Raw genomic sequence first — 27,330 nt, forward strand, 5'->3', positions numbered from 1 at the left:
GTGGAACTTCAGTTTCTGATATTAAAATCTGACTTAGTCAAATCTCTTTTAAAAATAAAAAAACTTTTATCATTCAATTTCTGTCCTTCTCTGTCCGGACACCTTCCAAACCATCCAGAGTAAAACTTTGCGACAAAAAGTATTGCAACCCTGGGGGACTCCTGTGGGATAAACTTTTTTAAACGGCGACCGTGCCTCATTCATTAGTTGTAGGCCCCAGAGAGCCTACCCCAGGGGCCAAAATCATAAAGAAGGGCAAATAATGCATGTGTACATCAGTGTACAGGAAACGTTACTTAAGACAATGAGACATTATGGGGGTCATTCTGTCGCGAATGACGGAAGCACCGCCAACAGGCTGGCGGTGCTTCCAAGCCCATTCTAACCGCGGCGGTAAAGCCGCGGTCAGAAAACCGGGACCGGCGGTTTCCCGCCGGTTTTCCCCCGGCTGGGCGAATCCGCCAGGGCAGCGCTGCCATGGGGATTCTGACCCCCTTCCCGCCAGCCTGTTTCTGGCGGTTGTCACCGCCAGGAAGAGGCTGGCGGGAACAGGTGTCTTGGGGCCCCTGGTGGCCCCTGCACTGCCCATGCCACTGACATGGGCAGTGCAGGGGCCCCCTAACAGGGCCCCATGAAGCTTTTCACTGTCTGCCTAGCAGACAGTGAAAAGCGCGACGGGTACAACTGCACCCGTCGCACGCCCTCAACACCGCCGGCTCCATACGGAGCCGGCTTCTGTGTTGCAGGCCTCCTTCCCGCTGGGCTGGCCGGCGGGAAGGTTGGAATGCCGGCAGCGGTCTTTTGACCGCGTAGCGGCCAAATGGCAGTAACCGCCGCCCGCCAGAGTCAGAATGACCGCCTATATGGTTAAGAGTAAACATTTGGGAGAAGCACAAAGTCAGGATTTAAAACATAACACTGTAATTGAGTGTATCCGTACTAAGAAGACTGTATTAATTCCCAGAGGAACCCTTCTTTGCAATCTTATGATAGCAACAGATGTAGAAAAAAAAACCAAGAATCTAATCTCATGATTTACAGTTTGCATGCAGCTTCTTCGTGCTGGACCCCCTCCCTGAGCCTCCAGAGGTCCTGGGGACCCCATCCCCTGGGAAAGATTTAAATAATAAAGTGAGGCGGCGGTGCGGCCTCCCTCCTGGAGCCAATAATGGCCACGGGGAGCGGACCCCGGGGGCTCAAATTTGGAAGGAGGGGGCACGCAGCCCTCTCCCCAAGCCTCTAGAGGCCCAAGGGGACCCCATCCCTGGGGCCAAATTCCTTGATGAAGGGGAGGGGGAGGCGCAGCTCTCCTCTCTGAGCCTCTAAAGGCCCTGGGGAGCCTACCCCCAGGCTGAAAGTATTGAAAATGGGTAGTGGGGTTACGCAGACCCTCTCCCCGAGCATCAGAAGGCTCCAGGAAGCCCACCTCGGGCCAGAAATTAAAGTAAATAGAGGGGGACCCCCATCCGCTGGTGCCAGCTCAGTAGCTATGTTCCAGGGAGCTCACTCTCAGGACATAGCAATCTCCCTGCCTGCATCAGCTCGGGCAGAGAAACCTGCATTTGATCTTGCTCGGCAAGAGAACTTTTGAATTTCCTGCTAAGTGGGAGCAAACATCAAGTCTGCTCCTAGTGGGCAGGAGCTTTGAAAACGGTCCCACCCACTTGGAGCAGACTTTTGCCCGCATTAGGAGCTGCTTGCTCTGAGCTGGAGGAATGCCAGCTCCCGCTGAAAGCAGAGAGCCGGTGTGGACCTTGCAGCCCCCCTAACGACTATTTGGTGGGTTCCCTGGGTGGGCACAGGGGAACCCACATTTAACAGTGAAGGCCCCCCTGGAATGGAGTCACTGGATCCAATAACGGTTCAGGGAGGGGGAGAGATGCACCCTCCTCCCATTTATTTAAAAAGTTACCCCAGGGGGGTAGGTCACAGGGCCCGATAACGGCTTCGGGAGGGCAGCCTTATGCAGCCCCCTCCCATTTTAAGATAAATGTACGGCCCTGTTGGATGGGGCCAGAGGGTGTAGAGAGTCTTGGGGAGGAGGACCACACAGCCCTCCTCCCCTTTAATAAAATAAAATTAAAAAAAGGTTCTGAGGAATGGGGTCCCCTGGGCCTAAAGAGGCTCCAGGAGGGGAGCAGCGTGGCCCCCCTCCCCTTTTAACTTATATGTACAGCGCTAGGGAAAGGGGGAGAAGTGCCTGCCCCTCCCCTTTAATAAAAATAAAAGGGCCTGGGGGATGGCCTCCCTAGGGTCTAAAGAGGCTCAGGAAGGGGGGGGGTTGCACGGCCCCCTCCCCGTTTAACATACATACATATATGTTCGATGGCGTGTGTAACTGCAGATACACATGCTATGCATTATTCCCCGCCATCTAGTGTTGGGCTTGGAGTGTTACAAGTTGTTTTTCTTCAAAGAAGTCTTTTCGGAGTCACAGGATCGAGTGACTCCTCCTCTTGGTCATACTGCGCATGGGCATCGACTCCGTTGTTAGATTGTTTTCTTTCCGCTGTCGGGTTCGGAAATGTTTCCTCTTGCGGCGAGATTTCAAATCAGAAACTTTAGATAACTTCTTTGACCGTTGGTATTGTTTCAATCGCGTTTCCACCTAGACTCGAACCAATAGTACAGTTGAAAACAAAATTTAGTCCTCCTTTTGACCCCGATGCCACACACAATTTCCATACATTCCAAAAGGCCACACCTCCATCAATACTGGAGTCGAGCAAGTCCATCAAAAGCTCAACTTCTGAGCCGGCGTCTCCACTCTTCGGTGTCGAAGCCTCGGCGTCCTGCTTCGGAGCCGAAAAACAACCGGCTGTATTTTCGGGCCCGAAAAAGTCTTCTTATTCAGAAGAACAAGGACTTTCGAGCCATCTTAAACAGAGCTCAAAATCACTTGACAAACAGTCATATAGTCCATCTGATCATGTTTCTGAGGACACAGAGATTCAACCCATCCTTGAAATCATGGATGAGAGACAATGAAGGATTCATATCCATAAAGAGACTGGCAGAATAATTACTGCACGTCCTCTACAGACCAAGAGAAAGTTGGCTTTTCAAGAACATTTAGATACTACTACACCATCAGCAAAGATTTTTAAACGGAAGGAGAAGCCATTACCTATGCATACTTCTCCCACTCATTCACCACAACTTTCTTTTTCGCCACCACCCACTGGCCCACCACCTTTGCCTTCACCAACTCATTCATAATATTCTCATGGCGATACGGTTGATCCTTGGTATCTCTATGATCTGGATCCTATTCCTGCCAATGACCCGGACTTATACCCTTCCAAACCTTCTCCACCAGAAGACACTACTGCATACACGCAGGTTATTTTTAGAGCAGCAGCGTACCATGGGCTGCTTATGCACAGTGAACCTTTAGAAGAGGGCTTTCCTCCTTATCCTCCATGCACTCACGATATCAGTGCCTCCCACTGCGACCTGGCATGATTAAGCATGCAGACGAGATAATCAGTGAGCTAGTCAAAGCAAGGGTTTTAATACCACGCATTGATAAAAAATATAAGCCTGCACCTACAGACCCTGCTTACATTACCCACCAAGTACCTCCAGAATCAGTGGTTGTGAGTGCTGCCAGAAAGAGGGCTAATAGCCAGTCGTCGGCGGATGCTACTCCACCTGACAAAGAGTAGGACGTTCGATGCTGCTGGCAAGAGGGTAGCGACACAAGCTGCTAACCAATGGCAAATTGCAAACTCGCAAGCCTTGCTGGCAGGGTACGATAGAGCTCACTGGGACGAGATGCAGGAACTCCTACAACACCTGCCAAAAGAACACCAAAAAAAGAGCACAAAAGATTGTTGAGGAGGGTCAGGCCATAAGTAGCAACCAAATACGGTCTGCCCTTGATGCTGCAGATACATCAGCTAGAAGCGTGAATACTGCTGTCACCATACGCAGACGTGCATGGCTACGTTCCTCTGGTTTCAAGCCAGGAATACAGCAGACAGTGCTGAATATGCCTTTCAATAAAAAAACACCTGTTTGGTCCTGAGGTTGACACTGCCATAGAAAAACTCGGGAAGGACTCGGACACTGCCAAAGCAATGGGAACCTTGTATACAACACCTTACAGAGGCTCCTTTTGTAGGCAACAATTTAGAGGAGGGTTAAAGCCACAATCCACAGAGGCTTCTACCTCCCAGGCAAAACAAGGGCAACAACAGTCGATCAATCAATCAGTTATTTGTTAAGCGCGCTACTCACTCAGTAGAGTCTCAAGGTGCTGAGGGGTGGAGGAGGGGGGGATTTTACTGCTCAAAATGCCAGGTCTTGAGACCCTTCCTGAAGGTCAGAAGGTCCTTGGTCAGACATAGGTCAACGGTGAGGGAGTTCCAGGTCTTGGCGGCGAGGAGGGAGAAGGATCTGAGGCCGGCTGTGGTACAGTGGAAGAGGGGGACGGTGGCGAGGTTGGCAGAGCGGAGCTGGTGTGTTGGTACGTGGAAGTTGAGATGCTTCTTGAGGTAGGCAGGTCCGGCGTCGTGGAAAGCCTTGTGAGCGTGGATCAGGAGTTTGAAGAAGATCCTTTTGTTGACGGGGAGCCAGTGGAGGTTTCTGAGGTGTGTTTGTGGCGAGGGAGGTTAAGGATGAGTCGTGCTGAGGCGTTCTGAATGCACTGGAGATCTCTCTGGAGCTTGGCCGTTGTTCCTGCGTAGAGTGCGTTGCCGTAGTCCAGTCTACTGCTAACGAGGGCGTGGGTGACCGTTCTCCTGGTTTCAATGGGGATCCAACTGAAGGTCTTGCGAAGCATGCAAGGGTGTTAAAACGTGAGGATGAGATGGCGTTGACTTGCTGGGTCATAGTGAGCGATGAGTCCAGTATGAAGCCGAGGTTGCGTGCGTGGGTGGGTGGTGGTAGTTGGAGCGGCTCCTAGAGTGGTAGGCCACCAGGAGTCGTCCCACGCTGATTTGTTAGAGCCGAAGATGATGATCTTAGTCTTATCCGAGTTCAGTTTGAGACGGCTTGCCTCCATCCAGTTGGCGACGGCGTGGAGTCCGGTGTGGAGGTTGGTCTTGGCAGTGGCGGGGCCCTTCATGAGTTAGAGGATCAGTTGTGTGTCGTCCACGTAGGAGACAATGTGAAGGCCATGGGATCAGACGATGTTGGCAAGCGGCACCATGTAGACATTGAAAAGGGTGGGGCTGCGAGAGGATCCCTGGGGAACTCCGCATGTGGTCTTGGTGGCTTTAGACAGGAACGAAGGGAGGCAGACTCTCTGAGTTCTGCCGGAGAGGAAGGATGTGACCCAGTCCAGGGCCTTGTGGCAGATTCCAGCGTCGTGGTGGCGTGTACGAAGTGTGTGGTAACAGACCGTGTCGAAGGCTGCAGAAAGGTCAAGAAGGATGAGGGCCATGGTTTCACCTTTGTCGAGCCTGCTCCTGATGTTGTCAGTAGCAGCAATGAGAGCAGTCTCAGTGCTGTGGTTCTTACGGAAGCCGGACTTGGAGATGTCGAGTAGGCCGTTGTCCTCAAGGAAGCAAGATAGTTGGCTGTTGACTATCTTCTCGATGACCTTCGCTGGGAAGGGGAGTAGGGAGATGGGTCGGGGTCGGCCTTGGTTTTTTTGAGCAGGGCGTTGACTTCAGTGTGTTTCCAGCTCTCTGGGAAGGTGACGGTCTCGAAGGAGCAGTTGATGATGGTACGGAGCTGGGGAGCGATGATTTGGCTGGCTTTATTGAAGACATGGTGAGGGCAGGGGTCGGCGGGTGAACCGGAGTGGATGGTGCTCAGGGTCTTGGTGGTTTCCTCGTTGTTGGTGTGGGTCCAGGCACTCAGGAGGTTGGTGTGGATGGGTGCTTTGGGGTCGGCGTTGGCAGTGGTGGTCGTGGGGGGTCGGCGGTGCGAAGCTGCCATGGATGTCCGTGATCTTGTGGTGAAAAAAGGTGGCGAGGGAGTCACAGAGGTCTTGCAAGCGGGGGGTTTAGCTGAGCAGGACTTGGGGTTGGTGAGTTCCTTGATGATGCTGAAGAGTTCCTTGCTGTTGTGTGCATTGTTGTCAATTCGTTCTTTGTAGAATGATCTTTTGGTGGTCCAGATGAGCTGGTGATGCTTGCGGATGGCAGTCTTGAGGGCAGCGTGGTTGCTGTTTGTACTTGGCTTAAGATCTTCTCAGATTTCCGGCATTCCCGCTTAGAGGTCTGAAGGTCAGTGGTGAACCAGGGAGCTTTCTTGCTGGAGCCAGGGTTGGTAGATTTCCTAAGTGGAGGGAGGGTGTTGGCGCAGTCGTTGAGCCATTGATTGAAGTTGAGGGCGGCGGTGTTGGGGTCACTGGTGTTGGGTGGTGGGGCATGGGTGTGGGTGGAGGCCAGTTGGTCCATGGAGATCTTGTTCCATCTGCTTTGAGGGGTCCGTTGCTGGTGGTGGTGAGCGGTGGGTTTCTGGAAGGAGAAATGGACACAGCGGTGTTCGGTCCAGTGGAGTTCGGTGGTGTGGGTGAAGGTGACGTGGCTGCTGGTGGAGAAGATGGCATCGAGTGTGTGGCCGACTGAGTGGGTGGGCTTTGTGACGAGTTGCTTGAGACCGAGGTGTCGAGCAGGGCTAACGAGTTGCTGTCGTCGGTGTTCTCCAGGTGAAAAGTCAGGTCGCCGAGGAGCATGTAGTCAGTCCGTGTAGGCGAGGACGTGGGTGCTGATTGTGTTGGGGTCTATAGACAAGGGTGCCTCTCAGGGTGGTGTTGGCATTGACGTTAATCTGGAAGTGTAGGTGTTGGTGTAGTCTAGGGCATTGTGGGTGTTGGTTGAAATCCTGATTGTGCTCCTGTGGACTATGGTGATTCCTCCTCCTGGTTTGTTGGTGCGTTCTCTTCAGGTGATTTTGTAGCCCTCAGGGATGGCTTTGGTGATGTCTGGTTCCAAGGAGGGGTTCATACAGGTTTTGGCGAGGAAGGCGATGTCTGGGGAGGTTGATGTGAGCAGGTCCCAGTATTTGACGGCGTGATTGTGGACGGAGCGGGTGTTGAGAAGGATGCAGCTGAGGTGGTTCTTATGGGTGGCATTGTTGAGGTGCTTGGTGGCTTCAGCGCAGGTGAAGTTGCACATCTGGCACAAAAAGGGTCCGTAGGTGTGCCTAGGGGAGGTCTAGGTCTGGACGCAGGCGGTGGGGCGGCCAGGGTTGAGCACGTGGAGTTCTTTGGCAGTGTAGCGGCAGCAGTACTAGAGAGGGGGATTTAGAGGTTCTTATAGAGGCCAACACTTTAAAACCAGAGGCAAATTCCAGGCCTCAAAAGAAGCCACTACCCCATCTAAACAGTGACTTATTAACGATCCCTCAACCCCACACATCTCCTGTGTGGGGCAGACTGCAGCAATTCCACTCCCAATGGCAAAACATCACCACAGACCAATGGGTATTGTCGATTATCTGCAATGGCTATTGCCTAGATTTGATTTCTACCCCTCCAAACATTCCTCCACGTTCTCACAAATTGTCCCCAGAACACAATGTTCTATTACAACAAGAGGTACAATTGCTACTACTAAAACAGGCAATAGAATTGGTCCAGCATTCTCACAAGGAACAGGAATATAATCACTATACTTCCTCATTCCCAAAAAAGATGTGATTCTCCGACCCATCCTAGACCTCAGATCCCTAAATCTATATATCCTGTCAGAACACTTTCACATGGTAACTCTGCAGGACGTCATTCTACTACTACAAAAACAAGATTACATGACTGCATTAGACCTCAAGGATGCGTATTTCCATATACCCATCCAGCCAGCTCACAGACAATAGCTCAGATTTGTAATAGCAGGAAAACATTACCCATTCAAAGTTCTGCCATTCGGCATAACAACAGCTCCAAGAGTATTTACAAAATGTCTAGCGGTAGTACCAGCTTACCTAAGAAGACAACAAATACATGTCTTTCCTTATCTAGACGATTGGCTAATAAAATCAAGCAATTTTATACAATGTCAACAAATCACTCAATACACAATAGAGACCCTACATACACTAGGGTTCACTCTCAACTACCAAAAATCCCATCTTCAGCCAGGACAGGTGCAACCTTACCTAGGTGCTATTCTCAATACACAAAAAGCCTTAGCCTATCCAAATCCAGAAAGGATACAAGATTTCCAAAATCTCATACCACAAATGCAGCCAAATCAACAATACACTGTAAGATTTATCATGAAACTATTGGGAATGATGGCATCATGCATAGCAATAGTACTGCATGCAAGACTAAACATGAGAACACTACAACAGTGTCTCTCACAGCAATGGTCTTAAGCACAGGGCCAATTGCAAAATCTAGTGTTAGACCACCAAACGCACAAGTCCCTTCAATGGTGGAATCTCAGCAATTTAATGAAGGGGCAGTCATTTCAAGACCCTGTGCCTCAGACCACAATAACAACAGATGCATCAATGATAGGTTGAGGAGCTCATCGCAACAACCTTACCATTCAAGGGGAATGGGATTCAAAACAGCTAAATTATCACAGAAACCATTTAGGATTATTAGCTGTGTTCCTTGCCCTAAAAGTGTTTCAGCCACTTCTCAAACACAAGACTGTCTTGATAAAAACAGACAATATGGCGACCATGTATTACCTAAAGAAACAAGGCAGGACACATTCATCTCAACTGTCCCTTCTAGCCCAAACAATATGGAAATGGGCAATTCACAATCACATTCATCTACTAGCAGAATACATCCCAGGAATACACAATCAGCTAGCGGATCTCCTAAGCAGAACACACCAACAGATACACGAATGGGAAATTCACTCTCAAGTACTTCATCAGTACTTTCAAAAGTGGGGGACACCAGAAATAGACCTATTCGCAACAAGCGAAAACGCAAAATGCCAACACTTCGCATCCACACACCCACACCCTCTGTCCAAGGGCAATGCTCTATGGATCAACTGTTCAGGGACATTTGCTTACGCTTTTCCCCCTCTCCCACTACTTCCATTTCTGGTCAACAAACTGCATCAGACCTCATGATACCCATGATACTCACAGCTCCAACGTGGGCACTCCAACATTGGTACACAACACTCCTAGACCTGTCAGTAGTACCTCACTCCAAACTTCCAAACAAACCAGATTTGTTAACACAAAACAAAGGAGAAATCAGACATCCAAATCCCAGTGCTCTCAACTTAGTGATTTGGCTCCTGAAGTCATCCTTCCTTTTGGAGGTATGTCAAGGTCATTGGTGGGCACTATGGACCACATGGAGAACTTTGGGTGGCTTCCAGTTTTGGCGGGACCAGCTGCAGAAAGTCATTGGAGCTGGTGCAAGGCCACTTCTGAGGACCACTTGGAAAAGGACTGCACAGGTGGACATAAAGGTAAGCCCGGTGGGTCCCCTATGGAGTGTTAAGGTCACAAGAGGTGGGGGACCTTTAGGGCACAGCATGTTCTTCGGTGCAGGGCACAGGGCGGCCAGGTGCAGAGGGAATCGGTGAGCCAGGAGCTCTGCGCAAAGATGCCCTTGGAAGCACAAGGTAGGTCACTTTTAGGGTCACTTGCAGGTCAGCAGGGACACTCTGGTGGGAGGTCCAGGTAGTTTCCGAAGTCCCTTGACTGGGGCTTCCTCCTGGTCCTTTTACAGTCTGCAATGGACTGTCCTGGTTATCCAAAGTAAAAGGCAGCCACTACCTAGAGCCAGGGTGCTGTTCGGCAGCTGGAGAGTGCAGTGCCACAAAACTCGCCAACACTTGCAGGGTTTGTCCTCACAGTCCATCGGTGGAGTTTAGTTAGTCACTGAGGGAGGGGTAGAGTTATCCTGTGCTGCCTGGCCAAGTAATATGCAAAAATACAGGTAGAACCCTTTGATTAATGGGGAGAAAGTGGAAGCACTGAGGGACACATTAGCTAGTGTTACCATGGTAACTCAGCAATTGGTACACTCAAATCAGTCCATGGTAGGGAAGTCTTAGCCTATCACCAATGCTGACAATGAGGCAAAGTTCTATTCCATGGCTATGGCAACCATTGATTGGGGGGGGGAGGGGGGGAGTAGTAGGGCAGAAAGAAGTGGTACCATCCCAATAGACTGCCTGCTTGAAAATGACTGGAGCATTCCCTCTGGGCTGAAGTAGAACTGAAGACCCATGCAGCCATGCTTGGGATCCCAGAATGGGCCTGTGTCAAGACTAGGGCACAGAGTAAACTTCAGAGGGAAAAAGGAGAGTTGGATCCTGAAATAGTGGACCAACCTACCAAGAGAAAGGGCAGGAAGACTGGGGAAACATATCGCACATATTCACAGGAAGAGGACCTACCATTCCCAGAGGGAACTGAGCCTTCAGAGTGTGGGCCTTACTACCCAGAGGTCTTGGGCCCAGGGGGGCCCTCGAGGGAGGCTCTGTGCCAGGGGCAGACAACCTGTTCCACTCTTGAAGGCCTGAGGCAGCAAGCTACATAGGAAGAAAGGGGTAGTATTGATGATACCCACAGGGTTTATTAGGAGGATGGACTCCTGTTTGCTGAAGACAGAGAGCGGAAGCCTGGTGCAACCAAAAGGGTGGTAGTACCTCAGCAGTTCAGAGTTTCTCCTCACTCTAGCCCATGGCATTCCCCTATCTGGGCATTTGGGTAAAAAAAAAAACTTAGAGTAGGTTGGTTAACCACTCTTATTGGCCAGGAATGTCCCACAAAGTGAAGGACTTTTGTCAGCCCTGCACTACCTGCCAAACCAGAGGCAAAGCAGGTGGCCACTTGAAGGCCCCCTTAATGCCACTACCTGTGGTTGGGGTTCCCTTTGAAAGGGTAGGGGTTAATATTGTTGGCACCCTTGACCCACAAACAGCATCAGGACCCTGATATATCCTAGTGGTATTGCATCATGCCACTAGATATCCTGAGGCTATACCCCTTAGGACCATTACTCCTCCTGCAGTTGCAAAAGCCCTCCTGGGTATTTTGACGAGAGTAGGGGTCCCAAAGGAGGTAGTATCAGACAGAGGTTTTAACTTCATGTGTGCATACTTGAAACACATGTGGAAGGAATGTGGTGTGACATATAAGTTCACCCCATACCACCCACAAACAAATGGGTTAGTTGAAAGGTTTAATCAGACCCTGAATGCATGATTGGAGGACTTCCTGAAAAACTTAGGAGAAAATGGGATGTCTTACTTCTATGTCTGCTTTTTGCCTACAGGGAAGTGCCACAAAAGGGAGCGGGATTCTCTCCATTTGAACATTTGCTTGGGCATCTGTTAGAGGACCACTAAGTCTTGTAAGGGAAGGCTGGGAGAAACATCTCAGAAAAACAGCAGGCTCATTGCAGGCAAGTCCTCAACCAGTATGCTGAGTTATTCTTCCTGAGCTCTGAGAAGACTGATTGGTATACCCATGACGTGGACACTGCTGACAGCTTGCCTGTCAAAAATCAAATTGATGTCAAAAAGATGTTGGTTTTGGGTGCCACTGAACCCTAATAAATTCTCTGGGCTAGCCCAGTACTTTTGGGGCCAGATGTATCATCCGATTTTGCACTCGCAAACAGCGAAATCGGCCGTTTGTGAGTGCAAAATCGGGGTCTGCAATGCATCAAATGCATTCGCAGACCAAATACCGAAAATCTCAAAAATTGCGATTTTCTGCGTTGCGACCTAGATTTTGCGAATCTCAATTTGCGATTCGCAAATTCCAGGTTGCAAAGCAATTCTGCAAAAAATCGCAAATTGCGATTTTTCGCAGAATGGTATTTTGCAAGTGCAAAATACCATGTCCAGCAACCAGGTGGTAACCTGGTGCAAAATTTAAAAATGCAGTAAAACAGCATTTTTAAATTTGGAATGTAAAGCACACATGCCTTGGGCCCCCAGCACCCTGGCCCTTTGCTTTTCTCAAATTGCGATTTCTGTTTCAGAAATCGCAATTTGCAAAAATGCAAAAAATTCGCAGCTAAGGGCCAACAGGCCCATAGCTGCGAATGGGGCCTGTATCGCAATTTGCAATTCGGTAATTGCATTTGCGATTTTAAAGAAATCGCAATTACCGAATCGCAAATGTGATACATGGCCCTTTGCGATTCGGTAATTGCGATTTCTTAAAAATCGCAATTACCGATTCGCACTGGGCCAGATTCATACATCTGGCCCTTAGTCCCCAGGCCTCACTTTAAAGGAGAGAAAAGGGAAATTAGGTTTTGTGTGGATTACAGAGGCCTCAATTATGTGACAAAAACCGATGTACACCAAATGACAAAACCTAATGAGCTCATTGACTGACTAGATGCAATCAGATATCTGAGTACTTTTGATTTAACATCACGGTACTGGCAGAATGGGGGAAAATTAAAAGGTGCAGTTTTTTCCCTCACCAGGGCATATAAAACATATTTCATAAGGTCCCTGCTTAGAGTTACAAGGCACCCTACCCTTGGGGCATCTAGGGGAGACCTTGGGGTGACATATGTAAAAATAAAGTAGATTAACACTTTGAAAGTACCTTTAATTCCAAAGTCGAATTTGCATACATTTTAAAGTCAGTCTGCAAAGCAGGGCTACCTTTAAGCATGACAGTAGGTACTCAGCAGTGCACCCTCCATTTCAGGAAATCTGCTGGCCCTCTAAACTTCCAGGCCCTGTATGTACCTTGAATCCTATTGCCCCATTACCTACTAGGGACTTATATTGCCAATTGGAATTGTATCATTATCATTGGACCATATACCTTTTATTCAGAGCAGTGGCCCTGTGCTTGTTACGCAGAGCCCAGGGCAAAGGCAGGGTCAGTTACCATCAGTATCAATCAGAAAATTTGGGGTGAACATGCTAAAAGAGTTACTTTCTCACACCTTTTATCTGTTGAAGCCACCTGAGAGGCCTGTGGTCTGTTTGAACTATGAAGTAATTGATAAACAAGTATGGCCCTAGCTTCGTCAAGGCCCAGATCACAGCAAAGGCTTCCCTCCCCATGGCACTCCTTTTTTGTTACCTAGGCAGAAGTCTGCATACAAAAAGCAACTGGCTGGTCATGTTCCTCATCACTGGTCTAGGCTAGGACTGCTACTATCCCAAGTTCTGAGGCATCTGTGTGAGAGGAGGCCTCTTTTTGCATGGTTATTCCCCACTTTTTACCCGATGTTGATGTGTTCTAGAAGTTGGTCGTGCCCAGGGCCCCTGCTAAACAGGTTCCCTGGGCCAGAACTCTTTCCCTAAATCTGTTGTGATGCTTGGCACAATTGGATACACTCTTAATTATCCCCATAAGTCTCTAGTAAATGGGTAGCTCACTACCCAGGGCAAGAGATAGTAACAGTAGACCCCTGAGGGCAGCAGCACTGATTGTGCCAACCCCAAGGGTCCTGCACTCAGATACACCCAGCACTGCCATTGCAGGCTGAGTGTCCTGGGGCAAACCTAAAAAGACAAACTCGACATGGCACACTCGCTTTGTGCCCTGTCCACCATACACTGCATATATTATGGGTAAGTCAGCCCTCTGGCAGGCCTTCTAGCCCTAAGGCAGGGTGCACCATATTAAGTGTGAGGGCATAGCTGCATGAGCAATATGCCCTCACTGTGTCCTTGACAAACCAAAGACATAGGGTCTTGGTTTGTCATAAGACTTTCATAAAGACTTTCCATAGACTGCCAGCCCCCCTGAGACCCTGCCGGCCGCATAAAGAACATTCTGCTGAGCCGGTGGGCGGAAACATTGTTTCCGCCTGCCGGCCCAGCAGAATGCAGGGCCAGGTCACTGACGACAGCTCCACATGGAGCTGCTGCCGATGCCGCTGTGCAGAGGGTGCAGCAGCACCCATCGCACAGATCACTGCCCGTAAATAGGGCAGTGAACTGCGCGACGGGGCACTGCTCGGGGGCCCCAGAGCACCCCTTCCACCAGCTTTTTCCTGGTGGGCAGAACCCGCCAGGGAAAGGCTGGGGGAAACAGGGTACATTATCCGGAGGGCAGCGCTGCCCTGTCGGACAATATAATCCGCCATCGTCAGGCTGCCTGTTGGCGGTAGCCTGGTGGTGGCGGGGGGCCACCACAGGCGGCCCTCCGTGTTAATAATACGGCAGTTCAGACCACCATGCGGGTGGCGGTCTTTTCCGCCGGCATGGCAGTCTGAACCTCCAGGTTCATAATGAAGGCTACAGTGAGTGAACAGAGCAGCCATTTCACATACATGTACTGGGCACTGGTCAAACACAAGTTTCCCAGTTACATGATGGCTACTCTGCACCCTGGGTTGTTTGGTATCAAACAACTCAGAATGATAAATCCAAACTGGTGCCAGTGTTGGATTTAACCCTAAATGTACCCAGGGGCCACCTTAGAGGTGTCCCCTGCAAAAGCTAACCCTACCTGGCATAGTTGCTGACTGGTTCCATCCAGCCTGCCACTCCAGACAGCCAACATCCAAACCTGGGGTAGAGCCCTGGCTCTCTGGTTTGTAAGACAATGCCCTTCCTGGGTGGAGGAGCTAACCCCCACTCCCTCAGGAATGTGCAACATCCTGGCAGTGAGCTTCAAATGGTTAAAGCCCTTGAAACTCGAACAGCCAGGCCTGCTGCTAGCTGCAGAGGGCTTCCCCCCTTGCAAACCCCCACTTTGGGCGGGAGCAAAGGCGGGAAACCAGACAAAGGGTAGGAGGAGTGGCCTTACTGAGCATGCACCACCGCTAAGAGCTTGCATGCAAAGTGGACCCTCTATCTAGTTTTTCTCCATCTTGGAATGGAGGAAAATAGCCAATCAGGTTTAGGGAAGTGACCCTTCCCACAGGAAGTGGTCACTGTAGTGGGTGTAGCCAACCAAGGGTAAAGTGTCCCATTGGACACTACCAGCTTCCTCCTAAAATGCCCACTAAATTCAGTATTTAGTGGGCTCCCCTAGACCAGGAATTTAGATTGAACAGGAAGAAAGAAGACAGCACAAAAGAACCCGCCAGGACAAGAACCGAGGAACTGCTGCACCAGAACAGGCTCCAAGACCCCTGCTTGCTGCACCAGAGTCCCAACAATCGTCACTGTGGAGGAGCTGACCATTGGATTGACCTCAAAAGCCCCAGAGGACCTCCAGACTTTGTAACTAGCCTAAGTCTCCCTACTGAGTGGAGGCACCACTCAAGAAAATCAAGAAACCTGCAAAGGACCAACAAACCAGTGAGGGTCACTGCTCCCTCTAGTGGCCGAGATACAGCAATACCCTGGGTACTGGTCAGCTGACGTCGGACCAGCAGAAAACCAGCTCCCCCAGAGCTGAAAAAGGATCAGGAGGAAGCCCCAGTCGAGGGACTTCAGGAACACCCTGGACCTCCGACCAGAGTGCCCCCGACCTCAGAGACTCACCTCCAGCTCCAGTGGACTCTGTTGCGCACAGCATCCAAGACTGCCAAAATGCCCTGCACCTGGCCGCCCTGGGCCTTGCATCACAGGATCTGCTGTGTGCCCCGGGTCCCCAACCCCTTGCGATCTCAACAGCCCAAGGAGACCACAAGGCACCATCTTTAAATCTGCAAACCAGCTCCTTTTCCAAGTGGCCCCTTCAGGGGGCCCTGTGCCTGTACTAAGATCCTCTCCAACGCTGCTCCTGCCGGAACCGGGAGCCACCTGAGACTCTCCAGCTGGCACAGTGTGCCTACCGACCACTCCAGGCACCCTGCAAGAGAAGAGACTGGTAACTCAACTGTGTGATTTTTAAAGGTGGCTGTGCATAGATTCCAATGGTGCACAATTACGCATAGAGAGACTAACTTTGCTAAAACGTTAAAAAGTCATAATTTGAAAATAACTTAACGTATTCTAAAGATCTTGGTCTTAATATTTATATAAGAAGCTGAAGTATTTTTATAAATTCTGGTCTTGCGTTATTCATTGAGTGTGTGTAGTGCATGATTGGATTTGTGAGTACAGCAAATACTTAGCACAGCTCCTGGATTAGCCTAACTGCTCGACCAGCTACCTTAAAAATTGGGGCATTAGGTGGTCTAATTTTTACCCCTGGAAAGCAATGTGTGGTTGCCTTACCCTCTGCATAGTGTACTCGATTTTGTACACTGCATAGAGGGCCAGCCTCCAACAGTCTGTTTGGACAATAACCTGCCTGGAGTAATCTGGAGCGTTAAGGACTGGGGCAGAACACATTGCATCCTTCAGAGTGTCAAAGGCCTTTTGAAAACTCACTTTCCAGTTGCTCTATTGGGCATTTTCTTGGAGGTAAATTCTGTGAAGTAATCCTTCACAAACCTTGTATAGTATCCAGTCAAGCCAATGCATGCCCTGAGTTAGGTCTTGGTAATTGGAGCTTCCCAAGCCAGAATTGTCTGGATCTTAGGCTCTAGGGGTTGTACTTGGCCTCCACCTACCAGGCGGCCCAACTACACAACCTTTCCCTGCTCTATCTGCCACTTTCTGGCCTTGATAGTGAAGCCTGCCTTTTGCAGAACCTCAAGGACTTTTCCAAGGTGGATTAGGTGATCCTGCCAGGTGGAGCTGTAGCCAGCTATATTATCTAGATATGCTGCACTAAAGGATTTTAGCCCACCCAGGACGTGGTTCACCAACCTCTGGAGGGTGGCAGGGGCATTCTTTCAACTAAAGGACATGACAGTAAACTGATAATGCCCACTTGGGGTGGAAAATGCTGCTCTCTCTTTTGCTCCAGGGGTCAGGCCCTCTGCCAGGACCCAGATGTAAGATCAAAGGTATTGGGCTGCCCCTAATATGTTTATGAGCTCATCAGTTCTTGGAATTGGGTGTGCATCTGTTTTTGTGACTGAGTTGAGGCCCCTGTAGTCGACACAAAACCTCTTTACTTTTTTCTCTCTCTTGAAGTGAGGTTTGGGGACTAAAACTACTGGGCTAGTCCTGGAACTCTCAGAGGGGTCAGTGACACACAAATCCAGCATCTTTTTGACATCCACTTGGATGCTCTCTCGGATATGGTCTGACTGCCTATAAATGTTGTTCTTGATGCGCAAGCTGTCACAAGTGTCCACATCATGGGTACACCAGTTAGTCCTACCAGGGGTCAGAGAGAATAGGTCAGCATACTGGTTGAAAACTTACCTGTAAATCAACCTTCTGTTGGCCTTTGAGGGTGTCTCACAAGGCCACTTCATCCACAGAACGATCCTTTGGGCTGCTGGAGAGGAGATCAGGGAGAGGTTCACTCTCTTCTTCCGGTCCCTCATTTGTAACCATGAGCATGGTCACATCAGCTCTGTCAAAATAAGGCTTCAGGCGTTTGACATGTATAGTCCTTTTGCGATTCTTGCAACTATTCAGGTCAACCTAGTAGGTGACCTCCCCTTTTCTTTCAAGTATGGGGTAAGACCCAGACCATTTGTCTTGGAGAGCACTAGGAGCCACAGGCTCCAATGCCCAAACTTTCTGCCCTGGTTGGAACTCCATCAGTGCAGCTTTTTAGTCATACCAGTGCTTCTGGAGCTCCTGGCTGGCCTGAAGATTTTTACTTACTTTCTCCATGTACTCAGCCATCCTGGAACAAAGACAAAGTACATAGTCCACAATGTGCTCTTTGGGAGGCCTCCTCTCCCAGCCTTCCCTCAGAAGACTTAATGGACCGCTAACAGGATGCTCAAACAAAGGTTCAAAGGGGGAAAACCCTACTACCTTTTGTGGCACTTACCCTGTAGGCAAAAATCTTATATGGAAGTAAGACATCCCATCTCCTTCTCAGTTTTATAGGGAGTCCTCCAATTATGCCTTAAAATGTCTGGTTAAGTCTTTCAACCAGTTGAGTGGTCTCTGGATGGTATAGGGTAGTGAACTTACAAGTCACTCCACATACTTGCCACATGTGCTTAGGTATACAGACATGAAGTTTGACCTCCTGTCTGATACTACCTCCTTACGAAAGCCAACCCTGGAAAAAAATAACCAGGAGGGCCTTGGCCACTGCAGGGGCAGTGATGGTCCTAAGTGGAATGGCTTCAGGGTACCTAGTAGCATGATTCACTACCACTAAAATGTACCTGTTTTCTGAAGCTGTTTGAGGTTCCAGGGCAACCCCACCACAGGTAATTGGATTAAGGGGGCCTTCAGGTGGTCTCCTGCCTTGCCACTGGCTTGGCAGGTGACACAGGACTGTCAAACGTCCTTCACCTTCTGGGACATCCCAGGCCAGTAAAAATGACTGACTAGCCTGCTCCAAGTTTTGTTTTGGCCCAGATTCCCAGCTAGGGGAATGTCATGGGCTAGAGAGAGAAGGAACTCTCTGTACTGCTGGGGCACTACCACCATCCTGTTTGCACCAGGCTTGAGGTCTCTGGCCTCAGTAAACAGGAGTCCATCCTCCCAATAAACCCAACCACTGAAACTGCCCTTTTCTTCCTGTGCAGCGTGCTGCCTCAGGATTTCAAGAGTGCGACAGGTTCTTTGTCCCTGGTACAGATCCTCCCTTGAGGGCTCCCTGGTCCTTAGAGCTCAGGGTGGTAAGGCCCAAGCTCTACAGTCTCAGTTCCCTCTGGGGTTAAGAAGTCCTCTTCCAAGGTAGAGGGGTTCTGACTTCTTAGAAGCTGGTCCCTCGCGTTCTTGCCTTTTCTCTTGGAGGGTTGGACCACTCTTTCAGGATCCAACACCTCTTTTTCACACTGGAGGTTGCTCTGTGCGCTAGTTTTAACACAAGCCCTTTCTGGGAACCCAAGCATCGCTGCATGGGGCCTCAGTTCTACTTCAGCCCAGGGATATTGCTCCAAATCATTTCCAAGCAGACAGCCTAGAGGGATGGATGAGGACACAGCCACTTCTTTCTGTCAAACTACTCCCCCCAGTCAAAAGATACCCTAGCCATCATATGGATCTTTGTGACATTGCCAGCATTGGTGACAGAATAACCTTTCCCTACTGGGTACTGATCTGAGTGGATCAGGTGCTGGGCCACCAAAGTGACACTAGTACCAGTGTCCCTCAGGGCTTCTACCTTAGTACCATCAATCAAGGGGTGCTGCCTCTATTTTTGCATGTTAGGGGCCAGGCAGCACAGGATAGATCTAACCCTCCCTCAGTGATTAATTTTGCTTTATTGGGTTCACTAACATGGTCAGGCCACAACTGTGATCCCATTTGGAGATTAGCAACTGCATTTACTGCAGGTAGACTCGAGGCAATCTTTTTGTTTTTACAGCTGGGGTCTCCAGTTTGGTGCCCTTTGATTTTGCAATCATGGTACCAAGCCTTGTCAGGATCAAAGTATTTTTTTTTTATACTCACCCATAAACTGTGGAGTTGTCTCGGGCCAACCCTCCTGAACAGTTTTTTGGGGGCCTGATGAAGACTATGTTTTTTGTTTGGTTGCCATCTTTCCCTTGAGGGGTGCTTTTTGGCCTCTTTCTTTTGGTCCCCCTCACCAGTGGTAGTTTTGGTAACCCTTGTTTTGACCCAGTGTCTGCCTTCCTCTCCAATTCTTAAGGGGAAAGTGGACCCACGTCTTACAGGACTTGATGTAGTTTCTCATTGTAACAATTACTCAACAGATGATCTTTCATGGATACATTGTAAAGCCCATCATAATCTTGTAACTTGTTAACTTCTAATGAGCCACCCAGCATTTTTACTGAATAGTACCCCAAATTCTAAGCAGGACTGTGTCTGGGTTTTTCGAGTCTCCCTGAATTTTATGTTTATGCGATACTCTTCAATTGCAAATCCAAAGCCCTCAATCAGGGTGCCCTTCATGAGGTCATACGATTTGGTATCTGCCTCATTTAATGTCAAGAGCATATCCCTGAATTTACCTGTCAGCAGTTCGCCCATTAAAGGGCCACAATTTTCCCTTGCCACTTTCCTGCCTTCACTGGCTCTTTCAAAGGCAGAAAACCACTTAATGATATCATCACCTTCAGTGTGAGGGGGGCAACTCCTTTTGGGAGTTTTAGGTTGAAAGCTCCCTCTTCCTCCCTAGTTATTTGCATGTTGCTACCAGAGATAGGCCCTAAGCCCATCTCCTTGTTTTAACTTCTATTTCTAAAGGTTGTGCCTCAAAGGCCAAACTTTTGGAGTCTGTCCAGATTCAGGTCCTCCTCTGAGGGGGCACTTGTGCTAGGGGGAGGGGGGCTGACTACTCCCTCTCTCTCCTCAGTGTTTGCTTCTTGTTCAGAAGCTTCTTTATTTTCTCTGGGATGGTCTTTGTCGTACTGTGCCTCAAGCTGTCTAAGCTTTTCCGTGGTAGGACTCCTCCCAGTGGGTATGTGTTAATTCTGGCAGAGAGCCCTTAGGTGTTTATGGTTATAGGTAAGGGGTCAAGTCGAATTCCTGGGCATGGGTTTCTGCATCACACAAGTTTCAAATTACTAAAGTTGGGACCTTTTCGAACTTTAGAAATGTTTTGCAACTTTTTGGAAACTTTTTCTAAGGCCTAACTATAATAAAGTCTTTTAGTTCTAATCACTGGTTTAGGGACCTAACCCAGGCCTTAGCAATTAATTTTAATTTTTTTAAATATAGTCCAATTTAAAAATACAACTAAGCTATAGACATTTTTAGAGTTATTCGTGTGAACACTTATTGGCAAAGTGGTATCAACAAATGCAAAGTCTTGTACCACCAAATGTAGGAGACTGGGACTCTTTATAATTTACAGAAATGATGTGCACTGTGCAGAGAGTCCAAGCAATCCCACCTTGGTATTCAGAGGCAATAAATAGACCACCTAATGCTCTATTTTTAGTGGTAGCTTGGGCGAGCAGTGAGGCTAATCTTGGAGAAGTGCTAAGCATCTGTTGAACTTCTTGTATCAATAAATGATGACGCACTCAAAAGAATAACTCTAGACCAATTTACAAAAAATACTTCAGATTTGTAATATATTTTTTAAGATGGAGATCATCAAAATCAAAACGATTTTTTAAGCTATGATTTTTCAAAGTTTAGCAAAAATAGTCTTTTTGTGCATAATTACGCACCATAGGAATTAATGGGAAAAACCTTAAAAAGGCATATAAAATCAGACAATGCTTTCACAAGTGTCACCTTCTGTTTTTAGGTTGACATTTTCGAGATTGTAGGAAGGTAGCCTCTTTCTAGCATTGTTACCCCCACTTTTGGCCTGTTTGTGAGTATAAGTAATAAGGGTGTTTTACTGTCTCACTGGGATCCTGCTAGCCAGGACCCCAGTGCTCATAGTGAAAACCCTATTAGTCAGTGTGTTTATATGTCTCACTGGGACCCTGCTAGCCAGGACTCCGGTGCTCATAGTTTGTGGCCTGTATGTGTTCCCTGTGTAGTGCATAACCGTGTCACTGAGGCTCTGCTAATCAGAACCTCAGTGCTTATGCTCTCTCTGTGTTTAAAATTGTCACTATAGGCTAGTGACCATTTTCACCAATTCTAATTGGCACACTGGAACACCCTTATAATTCCCTAGTATATGGTACCTAGGTACCCAGGGTATTGGGGTTCCAGGAGATCCCTATGGGTGGCAGAAGAAATGCTGAAGCCCATAGGCAGCCTGAGTGAAATAACGTCCACGTTATTAAAAAGTCATTTTACACTGCACTTAAGTAACTTATAATTCACCTATATGTCTAACCCTCACTTAGCAAAGGTTAGGTGCAAAGTTACTAAGTGTGAGGGCACCCTGGCACTAGCCAAGTTACTCCCACATAGTTCAGGGCAATTGCCCCGGACTTTGTGAGTGCGGGGACACCATTACACGCGTGGGGGGACATTTTGAGGTCATCTACTGCTAGCAGCAGAGTCAGAGGTCAGATTTCAAAGACGGTAAACCCTTTGAAGGCCTGGGTGCCTGCCTGGGGGCAGGAGGTGTAACACCAGGAAAGGCTTTGTGTTTTGGTTACTGAGAGCAGAGGCTCTCACTGCAGCAATCCAGATTTGAGTCTGGTGGTGGCAGGATGGTAAAACCAGTCAGCAACCATGCCAGGGCTGTTAGTATTTTTCAGGGGCACCTCTAAGGTGCCCTCTGGGTTCATGGTTTAATAAATCCAACACTGGCATCAGTGGGGGTTTAGTATTCCGAGTTGTTTGATACCAAAAAGAAAAAAAAAAAAACAGTATTTAGTGAGGCCACCATGTAGCTGGGGAACCCGTAAAGACCGGTGTCCAGCACATGTATTTGCTATGGCTCCCATGTACATCTTCTATGTCTTAACGTTTTGTAAAGACACAGTAAAGGCATGTTTGCTCATACAAACATGTGCCCTCAAAAGCACTATAGTGCACCCTGCCTTAGGATTCTTTGGCCTGACTTAACTATAGTCCATGCAGTGTTAATGAACAGAGCACTCTTGGCGAGTGCCGTGTCGAGTTTGCAACTTTTAACCACACCTGGTCATGCACCTGCAATGACAGTCTGCATGAGGCTGGTCTGGGGGCCTCTCAGAGTGGCACAATTGCTGCTGTAGCTCTAGGTGACCCTCTTCAGTACAAATGCCCTAGGTACCAGGGGTACCACTTACCAGGGACTTACAAGGTTGGCTGAAGTACCAATACATAGCCTTCCTCGTAGCTGCCTTCCCTGAATGCCAGGTGGGTTTTTGGAGCACAGCAATATGAATTCCTCTGCAGCAGAAGTATGAATGCACTTTGCAACAATTACTTGTGGTTCACCTCTTCCTAACATTCCTGGATATGAATATGTATGTGGTGACCCCATCATATAACCGAGTAAGAAGTGTCCTACTTCTCAAAACCTACAAGAAAGCCATGAGCCAAGACAAATATCCTTGTTAACAGATTAGGTAAAACAGCTCCTAGAAAAAGACATCCCCACCCCCAAAAACAGAAACCCCAACTTCTCCCACCTGCCCATTATGCTGCAATGTACCAGCTTGCCACACCCAGACAGGGAACCAGAGTTGTACTCCCGAAATGTAGAGGTCAAACGAATCTGGGGGCACGAGAGGCTGCAAAGAAGCGTCAGGGGTACTCAATGTGGTGGAGTTGCCAGATTAACATTGGGGGAACCATGAGAAGGTGGAGCACAATCCATGGGCTTCCCTGGGAGATAAAAACTTGCCTCACAAATGGTCAGCTGTGGTCCCGCACATTACCTCCTTTGTAGGGGGAAAAGTACCAAATTATCTCAAGGTCAATCGCCTAATGCTCTTGGGGGCCATATGCCAGCAACAGTCATCTGATGTTGAAAGTCCTGTGTTGGGCCCAACACAGCCCATCACTTGGCAGGCCCAAGCATGCTCATGTAGTCTCTGGCTCCTGCGCTTCACGGGTCGGACCTCTTCTGGGACTGGCTGGCAGCAGGAAGGGAGGCATCGAGGGCCTGTGGCTACACCGTGAACTGCAGAATGCCCGGGCACTATCAGGGCGGTGCTATCCCGCCAATGGACCATGGTCTGGCTCTGGCACCACAGTGTATGCTTGCGCAGCGAAAGCGGTGCCCTATCAGTCAACAAATGCGCCTGTACACATACAACTTTAATGCTCTCGCCAGCCCCCATCTGGAGGGTATAGACATGAGCCAAGAGCCTCACTAGTGAGGCAACCCACGCAGCCCAGGAACAGGCAGGCCAACTGACTTGAGGTGGGCTGCCTAGATGCTTGTTGAGGGCAACAAGGTCCCACTAGGGCAGAGGTCCAACGGTACCAGTGTGGGTCTTGCCAGGAGCCGTTCACCACAGCAGGGGATAGAAAGCTGCTGGTCAAGCACAGAATGTGTCTTGGCTGCTGGGCACCTTATAGTCTGGGCCATACAGGAGTGGGTGCCATTTAGTGGTCCCAGTAGAGCTCTGCGGGTACATATACCTTCCCCTCTCCGGTACCAAAGTCTCTCCCATGAGCATGAACTGAAAGTTAGGCAGTCCCCAAGGCATCGCTTGTCTGACAGGCTGGTATCGGCCTTGGTGACACAGGAGTTACGGTTACAATGACTTGTGGCTAAGCCATATACCTAGTTTCAAGGGCACATATAGGGTAAGATGGATTATGGATGGGTTCCTGCACTCTGTGATCAACTTCAGACACCCTCATATTTCTGTTAGTGCTGCAAGCCAACATTCATTATCTTTCTCCAGGCACTCAACAACACAAACACTTGGAAAACATTCTGTTGTTCTTTTTCAATTTTTAAACCCAAATATGGCTCAAGAATTCATGAAAACTATTTCAAGTATATCATTAAGATCTAAAACTAAACTATTTTAATTTTCATAAATAATTTTGTTAATTGCCTATTAATCACATCAGGAGCATCACAGAGAGAACAAGGGGAGGAGGAGAGAGGGCAGAAAGAGAAAGTAAGGAGTGGTGGAGAGAGAGGAGCAGGAGAGTGTAAGGGGCAGAGGAGAGAGGGAAGGAGGAGAGAAGAAGTAGAGGAGAGAGAGGAGCAGGAGAGTATAAGGGGTAATGGAGAGAGGGGAGCGAGAGAGAATGAAGGAGCAGGAGAGGATAAGGCCTAGAGAAAGAGAGGATAAAGGGCAGAGGATAGAGGGGAGCAAGAGAGGATAAAGGGCAGAGGATAGAGGGGGGCAGGAGAGTATAAGAGGTAGAGGAGAGAGGAGCAGGAGAGGATAAGAGGTAGGGGAGAGAGGAGAGCAGGAGAGGATAAGGGGTAGAGGAGAGAGGGGACCAGGAGAGGATAAGGGGTAGAGGAGAGGGGGAGCAGGAGAGGATAAGAGGTAGAGGAGACGGGGAGCAGGAGAGGATAAGAGGTAGAGGAGAGGGGGAGCAGGAGAGGATAAGGGGTAGAGGAGGGGGAGCAGGAGAGGATAAGGGGTAGAGGAGAGGGGGAGCAAGAGAGGATAAGGGGTAGAGGAGAGGGGGAGCAGGAGAGGATAAGGGGTAGAGGAGAGGGGGAGCAAGAGAGGATAAGAGGTAGAGGAGACGGGGAGCAAGAGAGGATAAGGGGTAGAGGAGACGGGGAGCAGGACAGGATAAGGGGTAGAGGAGAGGGGAAGCAGGAGAGGATAAGGGGTAGAGGAGAGGGGGAGCAGGAGAGGATAAGGGGTAGAGGAGACGGGGAACAGGACAGGATAAGGGGTAGAGGAGAGGGGAAGCAGGAGAGGATAAGGGGTAGAGGAGAGGGGGAGCAGGAGAGGATAAGAGGTAGAGGAGACGGGGAGCAGGAGAGGACAAGGGGTAGAGGAGAGGGGGAGCAGGAGAGGATAAGGGGTAGAGGAGAGAGGGAGCAGGAGAGGATAAGGGGTAGAGGAGAGGGGGAGCAGGAGAGGATAAGGGGTAGAGGAGAGGGGGAGCAGGAGAGGATAAGAGGTAGAGGAGACGGGGAGCAGGAGAGGATAAGGGGTAGAGGAGAGGGGGAGCAGGAGAGGATAAGGGGTAGAGGAGAGGGGGAGCAGGAGAGGATAAGGGGTAGAGGAGAGGGGGAGCAGGAGAGGATAAGGGGTAGAGGAGAGGGGGAGCAGGAGAGGATAAGAGGTAGAGGTGACGGGGAGCAGGAGAGGATAAGGGGTAGAGGAGAGGGGAAGCAGGAGAGGATAAGGGGTAGAGGAGAGGGGGAGCAGGAAGGATAAGGGGTAGAGGAGAGGGGGAGCAGGAGAGGATAAGGGGTAGAGGAGACCGGGAGCAGGAGAGGATAAGGGGTAGAGGAGAGGGCGAGCAGGAGAGGATAAGGGGTAGAGGAGAGGGGGAGCAGGAGAGGATAAGAGGTAGAGGACACGGGGAGCAGGAGAGGATAAGAGGTAGAGGAGAGGGGGAGCAGGAGAGGATAAGGGGTAGAGGAGAGGGGGAGCAGGAGAGGATAAGGGGTAGAGGAGAGGGGGAGCAGGAGAGGATAAGAGGTAGAGGAGACCGGGAGCAGGAGAGGATAAGGGGTAGAGGAGAGGGCGAGCAGGAGAGGATAAGGGGTAGAGGAGACGGGGAGCAGGAGAGGATAAGGGGTAGAGGAGAGGGGGAGCAGGAGAGGATAAGAGGTAGAGGAGAGGGGGAGCAGGAGAGGATAAGGGGTAGAGGAGAGGGGGAGCAGGAGAGGATAAGGGGTAGAGGAGAGGGGGAGCAGGAGAGGATAAGGGGTAGAGGAGAGGGGGAGCAGGAGAGGATAAGGGGTAGAGGAGAGGGGGGGCAGGAGAGGATAAGAGGTAGAGGAGACGGGGAGCAGGAGAGGATAAGGGGTAGAGGAGAGGGGTAGCAGGAGAGGATAAGGGGTAGAGGAGACGGGGAGCAGGAGAGGATAAGAGGTAGAGGAGACCGGGAGCAGGAGAGGATAAGGGGTAGAGGAGAGGGGGAGCAGGAGAGGATAAGAGGTAGAGGAGACGGGGAGCAGGAGAGGATAAGGGGTAGAGGAGAGGGGGAGCAGGAGAGGATAAGAGGTAGAGGAGAGGGGGGAGCAGGAGAGGATAAGGGGTAGAGGAGACGGGGAGCAGGAGAGGATAAGGGGTAGAGGAGAGGGGGAGCAGGAGAGGATAAGGGGTAGAGGAGAGGGGGAGCAGGAGAGGATAAGGGGTAGAGGAGAGGGGGAGCAGGAGAGGATAAGGGGTAGAGGAGACCGGGAGCAGGAGAGGATAAGGGGTAGAGGAGAGGGGAAGCAGGAGAGGATAAGGGGTAGAGGAGACCAGGAGCAGGAGATGATAAGGGGTAAAGGAGAGGGGGAGCAGGAGAGGATAAGGGGTAGAGGAGACCGGGAGCAGGAGAGGATAAGGGGTAGAGGAGAGGGGAAGCAGGAGAGGATAAGGGGTAGAGGAGACCAGGAGCAGGAGATGATAAGGGGTAGAGGAGAGGGGGAGCAGGAGAGGATAAGGGGTAGAGGAGAGGGGGAGCAGGAGAGGATAGGGGGTAGAGGAGAGGGGGAGCAGGAGAGGATAAGAGGTAGAGGAGACGGGGAGCAGGAGAGGATAAGGGGTAGAGGAGAGCCCAATAGGATAAGGAACAGAGGGGAGCCCGAGAGGATAAGGGGTAGAGGAGAGAGGGGAGCCCGAGAGGATAAGGGGCAGGGGTCAGTATTAAGAAGATTAATTTACAAAAACAAAAAAAACAGAAGAACAGAACTAAATAAAGGCTTTAGAGTTGCAATAAAGTGCAAGAGTTTGATGTACTACGGGATTTAGTTGATTCTGTGTAATCACGGTAATAGGGCAGTCCCTAAGGATTCGCTACTGGCCTAATGGTGGGTGGGGTTACTTAGCAGGGCTGCCCAGTGGGTGGGGGTGTTGGGTATTAGAGTTTGGGATTGGGGAATAGGTTGCGGGCCCTATGTTCCTGTTCTATGCACCGTGTATGTGATACTCATTGGCATCTGGTTAATCTTTTTCTTGCTCGAGGACGTATGGCGAGCGGAGGCTGGGAGGTGCATTCACACTGTTTCATCACCACATGGACCCCCATACTAAATTTATAACATGGAATGTCCGAAGCATCGTTCAGTTGGAGAAATGCAGACGGGTACACGCATTTACAATGCTATAGGTCTTCCATAGCTTTT

General features: G+C 49.7%; 1 protein-coding gene across 1 annotated transcript in view; it reads right to left on the reverse strand.

Annotated features, from left to right (window-relative positions):
* Positions 1-27,330, reverse strand: part of CFAP157 (cilia and flagella associated protein 157) — a 134,421-nt gene that overhangs the window by 41,773 nt on the left and 65,318 nt on the right. The window lies entirely within an intron of this gene.

This window comes from Pleurodeles waltl, chromosome 6, assembly GCF_031143425.1.
Source record: "Pleurodeles waltl isolate 20211129_DDA chromosome 6, aPleWal1.hap1.20221129, whole genome shotgun sequence".
In the NCBI taxonomy this organism is placed as follows: domain Eukaryota; kingdom Metazoa; phylum Chordata; class Amphibia; order Caudata; family Salamandridae; genus Pleurodeles; species Pleurodeles waltl.